General features: G+C 40.1%; 1 non-coding gene across 1 annotated transcript; it reads right to left on the bottom strand.

Annotated features, from left to right (window-relative positions):
- Positions 1-12,578: 12,578 nt before the first annotated feature.
- Trnaq-cug (transfer RNA glutamine (anticodon CUG)) lies at positions 12,579-12,651 on the bottom strand. The gene has a single exon. It is a non-coding gene; the product is annotated as a tRNA-Gln (tRNA).
- Between the last annotated feature and the right edge of the window lie 278 nt (positions 12,652-12,929).

The following is a 12,929-nucleotide window of genomic DNA, read 5'->3' as shown; positions in this document are numbered from 1 at the left end:
CTGGAAGCCTTGCCTGGTTTCTGGATATGGCTGGTTCAGGCTCCAATTTCCCTATTAATAGAGGACTTTGCTTGGGTCACCCTTGAGATTCCAGGGAGTTTCCACTGCACTAGGCTTCCACACTACCCCTAAAATGCCCCAAATCCCAGTCATCTCTCTTAGCACTTTCTCCCTCCATTCACCCCTGTCTGATCCTTCTTGTTCCTGTCCCCAGTCCACCCACAAAATCGACTCTATTTCCCTTTCTCAAGGAGGCCCATGTGTCCCTCTTTGAGCCCTCCTTATGACTTACCCTCTCTGGATCTGTGGATTGTAGCCTGATTGATGTAGATGTAACTAACCGTCTTATTAAATAAGAAACACAGAACCAATGTAAAAGAGAAAGCCAAGAAGTCAGAGCTCAGAGCTAAAATTTCACCCTTCCTCCTGCGGCGGTCCTAGCTCTCTGAAAGAGAGCTACTTCCTGTGTGTATATCTTTTCATAGTCTTTTTGTTCTGCCTTCTCATTGGTTGTAAACCCAAACACATGACTGCCTTGTCACTGTCTGTATGTACAGCCCCCCCCCAGGTCTTAAAGGCGTATGTCTCCAATGCTGGCTGTATCCCTGAACACACAGAGTTCTATGGGATTAAAGGCATGCGCCACAACCGCCATGCTCTGTCTATGGCTCTAATAGCTCTGACCCCTGGGCAAATTTATTTATTAACATACAATTAAAATCACATTTTAGTACAAATAGAGTACCACCACAGATTACCATTTACTTAACAGCTAATGTCCACTTAAAAGTGAATGCACATCATGTTCTGGGTCTGGGTTATATCACTCAGCATTATATTTTCAAGGTCCATCAATCTGACTGCTAATTTCATGATGTCATTTTTAACAGCAGAATAACGCTCCATTATGTAAATGTACCACACTTTTAAAAAATTTTATTTTATAATTCAATTCAATTTTACATATCAACCATAGATTCCCTTGTTCTCCCCCTCCCCCACCCCTGCCTTCTTCCCAGCCCACCCCCCATTCCCATCTCCTCCAGGGCAAAGACTCCCCTGAGGACTGAGTTCAACTTGGTAGATTCAGTCCAGGAAGGTCCATTTCCCTCCTCCCAGGCTGAGCCGAGTGTCCCTGTATAAGCCCCAGGTTTCAAATAGCCAGCTGATGCACTGAGCACAGGACCCATTGCCTGGATGCCTCCCAAACAGATCAAACTAATCAACTGTCTCATTTATCCAGAGGGCCTGGTCCAGTTGGGGGCTCCTCAGCTATTGGTTCATAGTTCATGTGTTTCCATTCATTTGGCTATTTGTCCCTGTACTTTTTCCAACCTTGGTCTCAACAATTCTCACTCATACAGACCCTCCTCTTTCTCACCAATTGGGGGTAATGAAGGGCAAGGTCAAGGGAAAGAGAGCTTAGGGGAGCAGGAGATCCCAGCTGGATGAAGAACAGAGAGGGAGAACAAGGAATGAGAGACCATGATAAATGAAGACCACATGAGAATAGGAAGAAGCAAAGTGCTAGAGAGGTCCACAGAAATCCACAAAGATACCTCTACAATAGACTACTGGCAGTGGTCAAGAGACAGCCCGAACTGACCTACTCTGGTGATGGGATGGCCAAACACCCTAACTGTAATGCTAGAAACCTCATCCAATGACTGAGGGAACCGGATGCAGAGATCCACGGCCAGGCCCCAGGTGGAGTGCCACACTTTCTTATTTTTCTTTTTAAATCTTTTTAAAATTTATTTATTTATTTTATATCTTGACTGTAATTTCAACTCCCTCCTTTCCTCCCAATCCTTACCCCCACTTTCCCTCTGTTCCCCCAATCTATTCCTCCTTCTTTTCTGTTCAGAAAGGGGTAGGCTTCCCACAGATATATATATAAAACATGGCATATCCAGTTGCAGTGAGGCTAAGCACCTACCCTTGTATTAAGACTGGGCAAGACAAAGATCTCTTCCCATTCTTCTGGCTGCCATTTTGCCTTATTGACCATGTCCTTTGCCTTGAAGAAGCTTTTCAGTTTCAGGAGGTCCCGTTTATCAATTGTTGATCTCAGTGTCTATGCTACTGGTGTTATATTCAAAAAGTAGTCTCATGTGCCAATGCATTCAAGCTACTTCCCACTTTCTCTTCTATCATGTTCATTGTAACTGGATTTATATTGAGATCTTTGATCCACTTGGACTTGAATTTTGTGCATGGTGAAAGACATGGAACTGTTTGCATTCTTCTACATGTTGACATTCAGTTATGCCAGCACCATTTGTTGAAGATGCTTTCTTTTTTCCACTGTAAAATTTTTGCTTCTTTGTCAAAAATCAGGTGTTCATAGGTGTATGAATTTATATCAGTGTCTTGAATTCAATTCCATTGATCCATATGTCTGTTTTTATGCCAATAGCAAGCTGTTCTTATTACTATAGCTCTACAGTAGAGCTTGAAGTCAGAGGTGGTGATCCCTCTGGAAGTTCCTATATTGAACATGATTATTTTAGCAATCCTATTTTTTTTAAATTTTTTCCATATGAAGTTGAGTATTGTCCTCTGGAGGTCTATGAAGAATTGTGTTAGGATTTTGACAAGTATTACATTGAATCTGTAGATTGCTTTTGGTAAGATTGCCATTTTTATTATGTTACTCCTATCTATCCAAGATTATGGGAGATACTTCCATTTTCTGATATATTCTCCAATTTCCTTTGCAATATAGGTCTTTCACTTGTTTGGTTAGAGTTACCTCAAGGTATTTTATTTTATTTGTGGCTACTATAAAGAGTGATGTTTCTCTGATTTCTTTCTCAGCCCATATATACAGTATATTGTGGTGGTTTTGTGTTCCCCAAAATATTGTGCATGCTAATAAACTTATCTGGGATCACAGAAAAGAACCGCCACAATATTAAACATAGAGGATAGGCAGTGGTAGCACATACCTTTAATCCTAGCTTTCCAGAGGCAGAGATCTACCTGGATCTCTGTGTTCAAGGATACAGCCAAGGATGGTGACTCACACCTTTAACCCCAGAAAGCAAGCCTTTAATCCCAGGGAGTGATGACAGAAAGCAGAAAGGTATATAAGGCATGAAGTCCAGAAACTAGAAGCTTTTAGCTGGTTAAGCTTTCAGGCTTTGGAGATTCATTCTGGATGAGGACTCAGAGGTTTCCAGTCTGAGGAAACGGGATCACCTGAGGAACTGGCAAGGTGAGGTAGCTATGGCTTGTTCTGCTTCTCTGACCCTCCAGCATTCACCCCAATGACTAGCTTCAGGATTGATTTTATTAATACGACCATTTAAGATTCATGCTACATTATATATATAGCATTATATACTATATCATTTGTATATAGAAGGACTACTGATTTTTTTTGAGTTAACCTTTTATCCAGCCACATTACTGAAGGTGTTTATCAGCTGTAGGAGTTCTCTAGTAGAATTTTTTAGGTCATTTATGGATACTATCATATCCTCTGTAAATAATGAAGTTTGCCTTCTTCCTTTCCAAATTGTATCCCTTTGATCTCCTTTTGTTGTCTTATTGCTCTAGCTAGAACTTCAAGTACTGTATTGAATAGATATTAAGAGAGTGGACAGCCCTGGAAAAGATCTTCACCAACCCCACAACTGAGAGATGGTTGATCTCCAAAATATGTAAAGAACTCAAGAAACTAGACATCAAAATACCAAATAATCCAATTAATAATGGGGCACAGATCTAAACAGAATTCTCAGCAGAAGAATCTCAAATGGCCAAAAAACATTAAAGAATTGCGCAACATCCTCAGTCATCAGGGAAATGCAAATCAAAATGATGCTGAGATGCCATCTTATACCAGTCAGAATGGCTGAGATAAAAAACAATAATGGCAGTTTGTGTTAGAGAGGATGTGGAATAAGGGGAACACTTTTCCACTGCTGGTGTACAGCCACTTTGGAAATCAGTCTGACAGTTTCTCAGAAATTTAGGAATCAATCAACCTCCAGACCCAGCAATACCACTCTTAGGCATATACCCAAAGGACATTCAATCATGCCATAAGAATACATGCTCAACTATGTTTATAGTAGCATTCTTGCTAATAGCCAGAAACTGGAAACAATTTAGATGCCCCTCAACCAAAGAACTGATAAAGAAAATATGATACATTTACAAGAAGGAGTATTTCTCGGTGATAAAAAACAAACAAACAAACAAACTATGGCATCATGAAATTTGCAGGCAAATGGAAGGAACTAGGAAAAAAAATCATCTTGAGTGAGGTAACCCAGACCCAGAAAGACAAACATGTTATGTACTCATGTGTAAGTGGATATTAAATGTAAAGCAAAGGATAACCACACTGCAATCCACAGCCTCAGAGAAGCTAGATAATAAGGAGGACCCTGAGAGGAATGCATGAATTGTTCTGGGAATGGGAAATAGATGAAATATCCTGAGTAAACTGGGAGTAGCGATTACATAGGATGGGACTGAGAGGGAGAGCAATGAAAGAGTTTTTTTTTGTTGTTGTTGTTGTTGTTTTGAGACAGGTTTTCTCTGTGTAGCTTTGCATCTTTCCTGGAACTCACTCTGTAGTCCAAGTTGGCCTTGAACTCATAGAGATCTACCTGGCTTTGCCTCCTGAGTGCTGGGTTTAAAGGTATGCACCACCACTGCCCAGGATATAAGATATCCTTATATCTTGATAGAAGGAGCTATTACAGGATTAGGGAGAAAATTGTTGCCAGGGAAACTCCCGGGAAGCAAGAAGGATGACCCCAGGTAAGGCTCCTAGCAATAGTGGAGACAGTGCCTGAACTTGCCTTCTCCTGTAATCAGATTGGTGACTACCCTAATTGTCATCATAGAACTTTAATCCAATAACTGATGGAGGCAGATACAGAGATCAAGAGCCAAGCATTGAAAGTCTAGTGGAAGAGAGGGGAGGAGGGATTCTATGAGCAAAGGAGGTCAAGATCATGATGGGGAAACCCACAGAGACAGCTGACCCAAGCTGGTGGAAACTCATGCACTCTAGACTGACAGCTAATCATCCTACATGGGACCAACCTAGGCCCTCTGCATGTGGGTGACAGTTATGTAGCTTGGCTTGCTTGTGTGGCTCCTAGCAGTAGAACCAGGATCTGTCCCTGGCACATGAACTGGCTTTTTGGAACCTATTCCCTATGGTGGGATGTCTTGCTCAGCCTTGATGCAGTAGGGAGGAGCTTGGTCCTGCCTCAACATGATATGCCATGCTTTGTTGACTCCCATGGGAGACCTTATCCTTTCTGAGGAGTGAATGGAGGGGGTAGAAAAGAGATGGGGAGAGGGAACAGATGGGAAGAGGGAAGGGAAACTGTGGCTTGTATATAAAATAAATTGAAAAAATAATAAAAAAGAGGCCACCCCCCATCAAACCCTGTAATCTACAAGTCCCATTCCATCCTCCAAACCTACCCATCCCCTGAGACCTCAGCAGCTCGTTGAGACACAGATTCTGCCAGCTCCAATTAGACCAAGAGGTGAGTGACTGCTCTCCCCGAAGTTCAGTCCAATCTCTAGGCCCTAGGCACTGAGGCACAACCTGTGATCCCCCCCCCAATCCCACCCATTGCAGCCCTAGTTGCAGGCCACCAGGCAAGAATCCTGTGAGCAGGGCTTCCTACCTCCCCCTTGAGTCACACTCCATCACCCAAACACACCCATCCCCCACGAACCCAGTGTCTCCCTGAGATACAAACAACACCTGTACCAACTGGACCAAAAGTAGCTCCCTGAGACACAGACACCACTTGCACTGATTGGAGGAAAAGGTGGGTCAATACTATTGCAAGAATACATTCAATAACATAAAGAGCAATTTTGCACCACTAGAACCTAGCAGTTCTATAGCAGTAAGACTTCACATCCCAATGCAGAGGAAGAAGAAGGAGGAGGAGGAGGAGGAGGAGGAGGAGGAGGAGGAGGAGGAGGAGGAGGAGGAGAAGAAGAAGAAGAAGAAGAAGAAGAAGAAGAAGAAGAAGAAGAAGAAGAAGAAGAAGAAAATGACCTTAAAAATAACTTTATGAACTGGGCGGTGGTGGTACACACCTTTAATCCCAGCACTCAGGAGGCAGAGTCAGGCAGATCTCTGGATCTCTGTGAGTTCAAAGCCAGCCTGGTTTACAGAGCAAGACACAGGACAGGCACAAAAACTACACAGAGAAACCCTGTCTCAAAAAACGGAAAAAAAAAAAACTTCATCAAGATGATAGTCTTTGAAGAGGAAATGAAAATTTCCCTTAATGAAATTGAGGAAAAGACAAACAAAAAATTGGAAGAAATCAATAAATCCATGAAAGAAAGGCAAGAAAACCAAGAAAAACCAACCAATCAGGTGAAAGAAACAGTTCAAGACTTGAAAATTGAAATTGAGGAAATAAAGAAGACACAAATTAAGGGAATACTTGAAATGGAAAATCTGGGTAAACAAACAGGAACTAAAGATGCAGGCATAATCAACAGATTAGAAGAGAGAATCTCTGGCATTGAAGATACCATAGACAAAATAGATTCATCAGTCAAAGAAAACATTAAAGTCAACAAAGTATTGGTTGTAGAATTAAGACAACTCCACTCCATGTAGTTAAAAGGGAGGTTTATTTTGTGGGGTAACTTACAAGTAATGGGATAGGTTACAGGGTCCGGGAAAAGTATAGCATAGTCCAGCGGTATTCTCTGGAGAACTCTACTCAATCTACCTCCAGCATCCAGGACCCACGAACCAAGAGGGCTGGCACATCTGGATCTTGGGTCTTAAGGGCTCTTGTCTCTGCCCGCCTTGTAGGTGGAACAGATACTGAAGCCTCAATGGGGGTAGTACTTCCAGGTCAAAGCTGGAACAGCTACCCACTACAACAAAGTTATAACATAAAATGTCCAGGAAATCTGGGACACTATGAAAAGACCAAACCTAAGAATAATAGGGATAGAAGAGGGAGAATACCAGCTCAAAGGCACAGAAAATAATTTCAACAAAATAATAGAAGAAAAAATTTCCAAACCTAAACAAGGAAATGCCTACAAAGATACAAGAAGCTTACAGAACACCAAATAGTCTGTACCAAAAATAGAAGTCTCCTTGCCACATAATAATCAAACCACTAAACATACAGAATAAAGAAAAAAAATATTAAGAGATGCAAAGGAAAAAGACCAAGTAACTTATAAAGATAGACTGATCAGAATAACACCTGACTTCTCAATGGAAACTCTGAAAGCCAGAAGGTCCTGGACAGATGTTATGCAGAAACTAAGGGACAACACATGCCAGCCCAGACTACTATACTCAGCAAAACTTTCAATCACCATAGATAGAATAAACAAGATCTGCTATTAAAAAACCAGATTTAAACAATACCTGTCCACTAATCCAGCCCTACAAGAATCACTACAAGCAAAAATGCAACCTAAGGAAGTTAGATACACCCACAAAAACACAGGCAATAGCTAATCCCACACCAGCAAATCCCAAAGAAGGAAACACATACATACTACCACCAAAAAATAGTAGGAATTAACAATTACTGGTCATAAATATTCCTGAATATCAATGGACTCAATGATCTTCTAAGCCATCTTATTAAATATAAAACATAGAACCAAATATAGGGGTGAAAGCCTTAGAGAGATCAGGGAAATAGGGAAAGCCACCAGCCAACCTTACCTCACCAACTCTGAAGCTTCCAAATGCGAGTTACTTCTGTCTTACCCATGCCTTTATTGCCTTGCTGTTCTTCCCTCTCATTGGCCATCTTAACCCAGCTACCTCACTTTCCTGTCACTGTCTGTCTGTACAGACCTCCAGGACTCTATGGTTGGTATTGGGATTAAAGGCATGTGTCACCATGCTTGGCTTTGTTTCCTAGTATGGCCTTGAACACACAGAGACCCTGACTGATAAGTGTTAGGATTAAGGGTATGTGCTACCACTGCTTGACTTTTGTGTTTACTTAAAATGACTTGCTATTTCCTCAGATCTCCAGGCAAACTTTATTAAAGCACAAATAAAATATCACCACATTTCCCTTTTTGTCTAATAAAAAATTTTAAAAAATTTTAGAAAGTTATAACTAATATAAGAAAAACTATATACAATAAGTACAATAACTGCATACAATATATACAAGCAATAAATACATCAACAATGTCTAGTCTATTTGCATTTGAAAAATTCAGAGAAAATATTCCATTATCTATCCTATTTTGGTGAGTCCAAAATGTTCCTAATTCACTTTATATCCTAACTTGTATTACCAACAGAAAACTATCTTTTGATGTCTTTCAAACTTATACACTTAACACCTCTTAGTGAGTTTCTTTTCTGAATTTCTTTTTTTTCCTTTTATTTTATTTTACAATACCATTCAGTTCTACATATCAGCCACAGATTCTCTTGTTCCCCCCCCCTGCCCCCTCCCCTTCCCCCCAGCCCACCCCCCATTCCCACCTCCTCCAGGGCAAAGCCTCCCCTGAGGACTGAGATCAACCTGGTAGACTTAGTCCAGGCAGGTCCAGTCCCCTCCTCCCAGACTGAGCCAAGCGTCCCTGCATAAGCCCCAGGTTTCAAACAGCCAACTCATGCAATGAGCCCAGGACCCGATACCACTGCCTAGATGGAACAAGGAATAGGAGACCATGGTAAATGAAGACCACATGAGAAAAGGAAGAAACAAAGTGCTCGAGAGGCCCACAGAAATCCACAAAGATCCCCCCACAATAGACTGCTGGCAATGGTTGAGAGACATCCCGAACTGACCTACTCTGGTGATGGGATGGCCAAACATTCTAATAGTCGTGCCAGAAACCCCATCCAAGGACTGAGGGATCTGGATGCAGAGATCCATGGCTAGGCCCTGGGTGGAGCTCCGGGAGTCTAATTAGCAAGAAAGAGGAGGGTTTATATGAGCGAGAATTGTTGAAACCAAGGTTGGATAAAGCACAGGGACAAATAGCCAAACGAATGGAAACACATGAACTATGAACCAAAGGCTGAGGGGCCCCCAACTGGATCAGGCCCTCTGAATAGGTGAGACAGTTGATTGGCTTGATCTGTTTGGGAGGCATCTAGGCAGTGGTAGTAGGTCCTGGGCTCGCTGCATGAGATAGCTGTTTGAAACCTGGGACTTATACAGGAACGCTTGGCTCAACCTGGGAGGAGGGGACTGGACCTGCCTGGACTGAGTCTATCAGGTCGATCTCAGTCCTCGGGGGTGGCCTTGATCTGGAAGTGGGGGGAATAGGGGGTGGGCTGGGGGGAAGGGGAGGGGGCAGGAAGGGGGAGAACAAGGGAATCTGTGGCTGTTATGTAGAACTGAATAGTATTGTAAAATAAAATAAAAAAAAGTGTTTCTATGAGTTTCTGCATTTTTTTTTCATTTAAGGAGTCTTTACCTCCAGTTATACAATGTCAATATATAAAAATATATTTATAAATGTAATAGAATAAATTATATACTTTATACATACATACATACATACATACATATAAATGAATATGCATTTTATTTGAGAAAGGGTGTCTATGTGGTGCTGTCTAGCTTTGAACTCAAGATTCTCTTGCCTCTGCCTCCCAAGTGCTTAGATTAAAACTGTCTGTCATCTTTTCTAATAAAGCTTTTACGACATTTAAAGAAAATACACAAATAACCTAATAGTGTCTTACTCAGGAGAATCATTTTCTTATCAGTAATTGATAACACTGTTACAATTGGAATTTTGTTGATCAGGTTATGTATTGCAACTTTCTGTGAAACAGTCAGTGAATATTCTTAACAACCGATTGTCAAGACAACTTAAATGTTATAATGCCATATTTTATGTCTGAAGTACTAAATTTCTGTTAGTGATGTACTGATTTTACAGGTACACAAGATGGGCTATAAAGTCAAGCCAAATTTTTCCTGTCAATTTTCCATGGGGCTAATTAAACAATGCAGCCAATATCTTCTTTTCAACAATGTCAAAAACTAGCACACAATTTTTATTAATTGATTAGGCATAATTGAAATATCCGTTCCCAGAATGAGATGATAGTGTATCATCTATAGCTGTGTTTTTCACTACAGTTTTATTAGCCTCCTTAATAAAATAATAAGTAAACATCATAGCATGAGCACACATGAAAAGACAACCAGTGCTGTGTATGCATTTTCATGTCTTGCAGATTGTTTCTTTCTTGTTAGATAAAATGAAAATGGTTATAATTACAAGACCACTGCAGGATCAGGACTTATTCCTTCATACTTGTCTTTTGTTGGTTTTTAAAATAATAATCCTTTAGTGGTGGCCTGCTTTTGTAATGAAATAACAATAATTTTTGTTCATTAGTATTATTATAAACTTGTAGTTTTGTTGTACAGTTGGTCAAGATCATTTATATTAGCATTGTACAGACTCTATAAAAGCAAAATTTAGTCTTTCCTGAGAAGTGAAAGGAAGCAATCTCTTATATGACAAACCTACCATTATCATATGTAAACTTCATTTACCATGGAATGTCTCCCTCTTTCCAGCTCATTAATCGAATGAAACCCATTTTTACAATTTAGTAGGCAGCAATGCTCTCCAAGTAATGGAATGGCATCTTTAGAAAAAATGGGGGAGGGGGCATGGAATGGAAAGATAATGAGAGAATATAATTCCCTGAAAGTGAAAATATGCTGATAGAAATATCAAGGCCACAATATTATACTAAGTTGTGAAATATAAAATTGATATGCATAAGTGGGTGTTATTAATATAGTAAACAATTTGTTTACTAAAATCTACCAAATATTTAATAATAAGTAACTTAGATGTTTTTTCTCTTCCTATAAATTTCCCCAAAATGACAAAAAGAAATGGTTTTATATGGACATCACATAACTAATTCTGCTTCTGCCCTTTCTTTGTGTGATAGGAAACTTCAAAATTCATTTGCTATATATAGATTGACTGCTTAAAAATGTATAGTTATCTAACCATGAGGCATTTGGATGTATCATTCAAATTCTCATCCTGTATTTTATTCTAAAATTCTTTAACAAAGTACCAGGGTTTCAGTGTTTACAATGACAGACACTTATGAACTCTAGACAGACCCAACTCAGGAAGAGAGGCAATAGCTTCATTTGTCCATAGCAGTAGTTTTTCCTTACTAAATGCTATTTGAAAACTGTTAAAAAAAACTCTTTAATATATAAAAACCAACTAGGAAAGTAAATTACATTTCAAAGAATGGTAAGGAAGATCACACATAGAGAAAATAACTAGCTGGAGAGAGAAAGAGGTGTTGTACACCACTGATGTCCATGTTTACAATAATGATGCCTTTTATTTACATAACATAATGTTTTGCATATATTATCTAAATTGCTATGCAACCAACAACCACTACATACCTTTTCTCTGGCAGGATTAACCTGCTTACAAAAAACAAATTACCTGAAACAATGGACTATATTAGACACATTAGCATAAGAAGTGTCTCTTAAATCATATAATCTGTCTACATGATCTGTATGAGAAAGACACAAATTCTTTATTACAGCACAAGTCTAGGAATATAATATCAAATAACTGAGAGTTTCTTTGGCCATATATTATGGTTCTGTCATCCAGACATTTCTCTATACCTTTTATACAGCTATGTATGTCTTAGACTCATTTTCTTACTAGATATTCTGTTCAATTTCATCGTTCTTCCACTTGGTAAATAAGCAGCTCATATATTTGTCTTTTATCAAAATTGATACTATAGTGAAACTGATAATATAGTTACATAATTCCAATTCAGAATTAAAGGAGGAAGTCAAATCATCCTCCCTGCTATCCTCTGAGATGCAGCCAGTGAGATCTCATCTTCTGAAGAAGTCACTTATTAACTTTTTGTTTATATTTTTAAATTTGTTAATTGGTTCACTTTATGTGTATAAGTGTGTTTTCTGCACATTCATGGACAATCAGGGGATTGAAGAGAGTGCCAAATCCCGGGACCTGAAATAGCAGATAGCTGTGGAGCCCTGTTTGGATGCTAGGAACTAAAACCTGGTCCTGTGCAAGAGCAGCAAGTGCTCATATCCACTGATCAATCTCTATAGCCTTTGTGTATTTTTAATGTTTAAATGTAAAGATCAGGCTATTCCTAGCCGTGAGTTATTCCTATTGTGTGAAACAGTGACTTATCAGTCTGTGTCATTCTCTAAGACTATTTTGCAATCAACTTTGGACTCTATTCTGAGGGTGGGTGTAGTGGGTAGCCATTCCAGCTTGTATCTGGAAGTCCCAACCCCCATTGTGACTCTGGCAATTGTCATGCCTATGAGGCAGGGCCAGGGGAAGCACCTGGAGACCCGAGATCTGGATGGGCCAGCACTTTCTCTGTTCTGGGACTCTGGACAGTGGAGGTTGACCGAGCAGAGGTCCAGAGGACACCGCTGGAGTTTGATACACCTTCCCCAGACCCCACAACCTACCTTTCCCTTTTTTGTAAGCTACCCACTAAATAAATCTTCCTTTTAACTATGTGGAGTGGCCATAATAATTTCACCAATATCTGGCGCCCAACGTGGGGCACGAACCCACGACTCTGAGATTCAGAGTCTCATGCTCTACCAACTGAGCTAGCTGGGCACTTGAAGCTGCAGGGTACCACCTGCAGAGCTCCGTAAAACCAGGAAAAACCTACATGGTTCCATTCCTGAAAAGGAACAGCAACAGGTAACAATGACTCCTAGAAATAGACTGCATAGTGCTTTATTAACCTTGAATTTTCTCAATGCTGATGAGAAAGGAACAACAGCTGCAGAGAGACATTGGATGAGAGACAAAACTCCTGTGCTAAACCAACCGGTTTATTTCAAGGATGTGCTGACCTCAGAATGGAAAGATGGATATGTTCTACGTTGGGG

This window comes from Peromyscus maniculatus, chromosome X (assembly GCF_049852395.1).
Source record: "Peromyscus maniculatus bairdii isolate BWxNUB_F1_BW_parent chromosome X, HU_Pman_BW_mat_3.1, whole genome shotgun sequence".
Lineage (NCBI taxonomy): Eukaryota > Metazoa > Chordata > Mammalia > Rodentia > Cricetidae > Peromyscus > Peromyscus maniculatus.
This window is presented reverse-complemented; position numbering and strand designations above follow the sequence as displayed.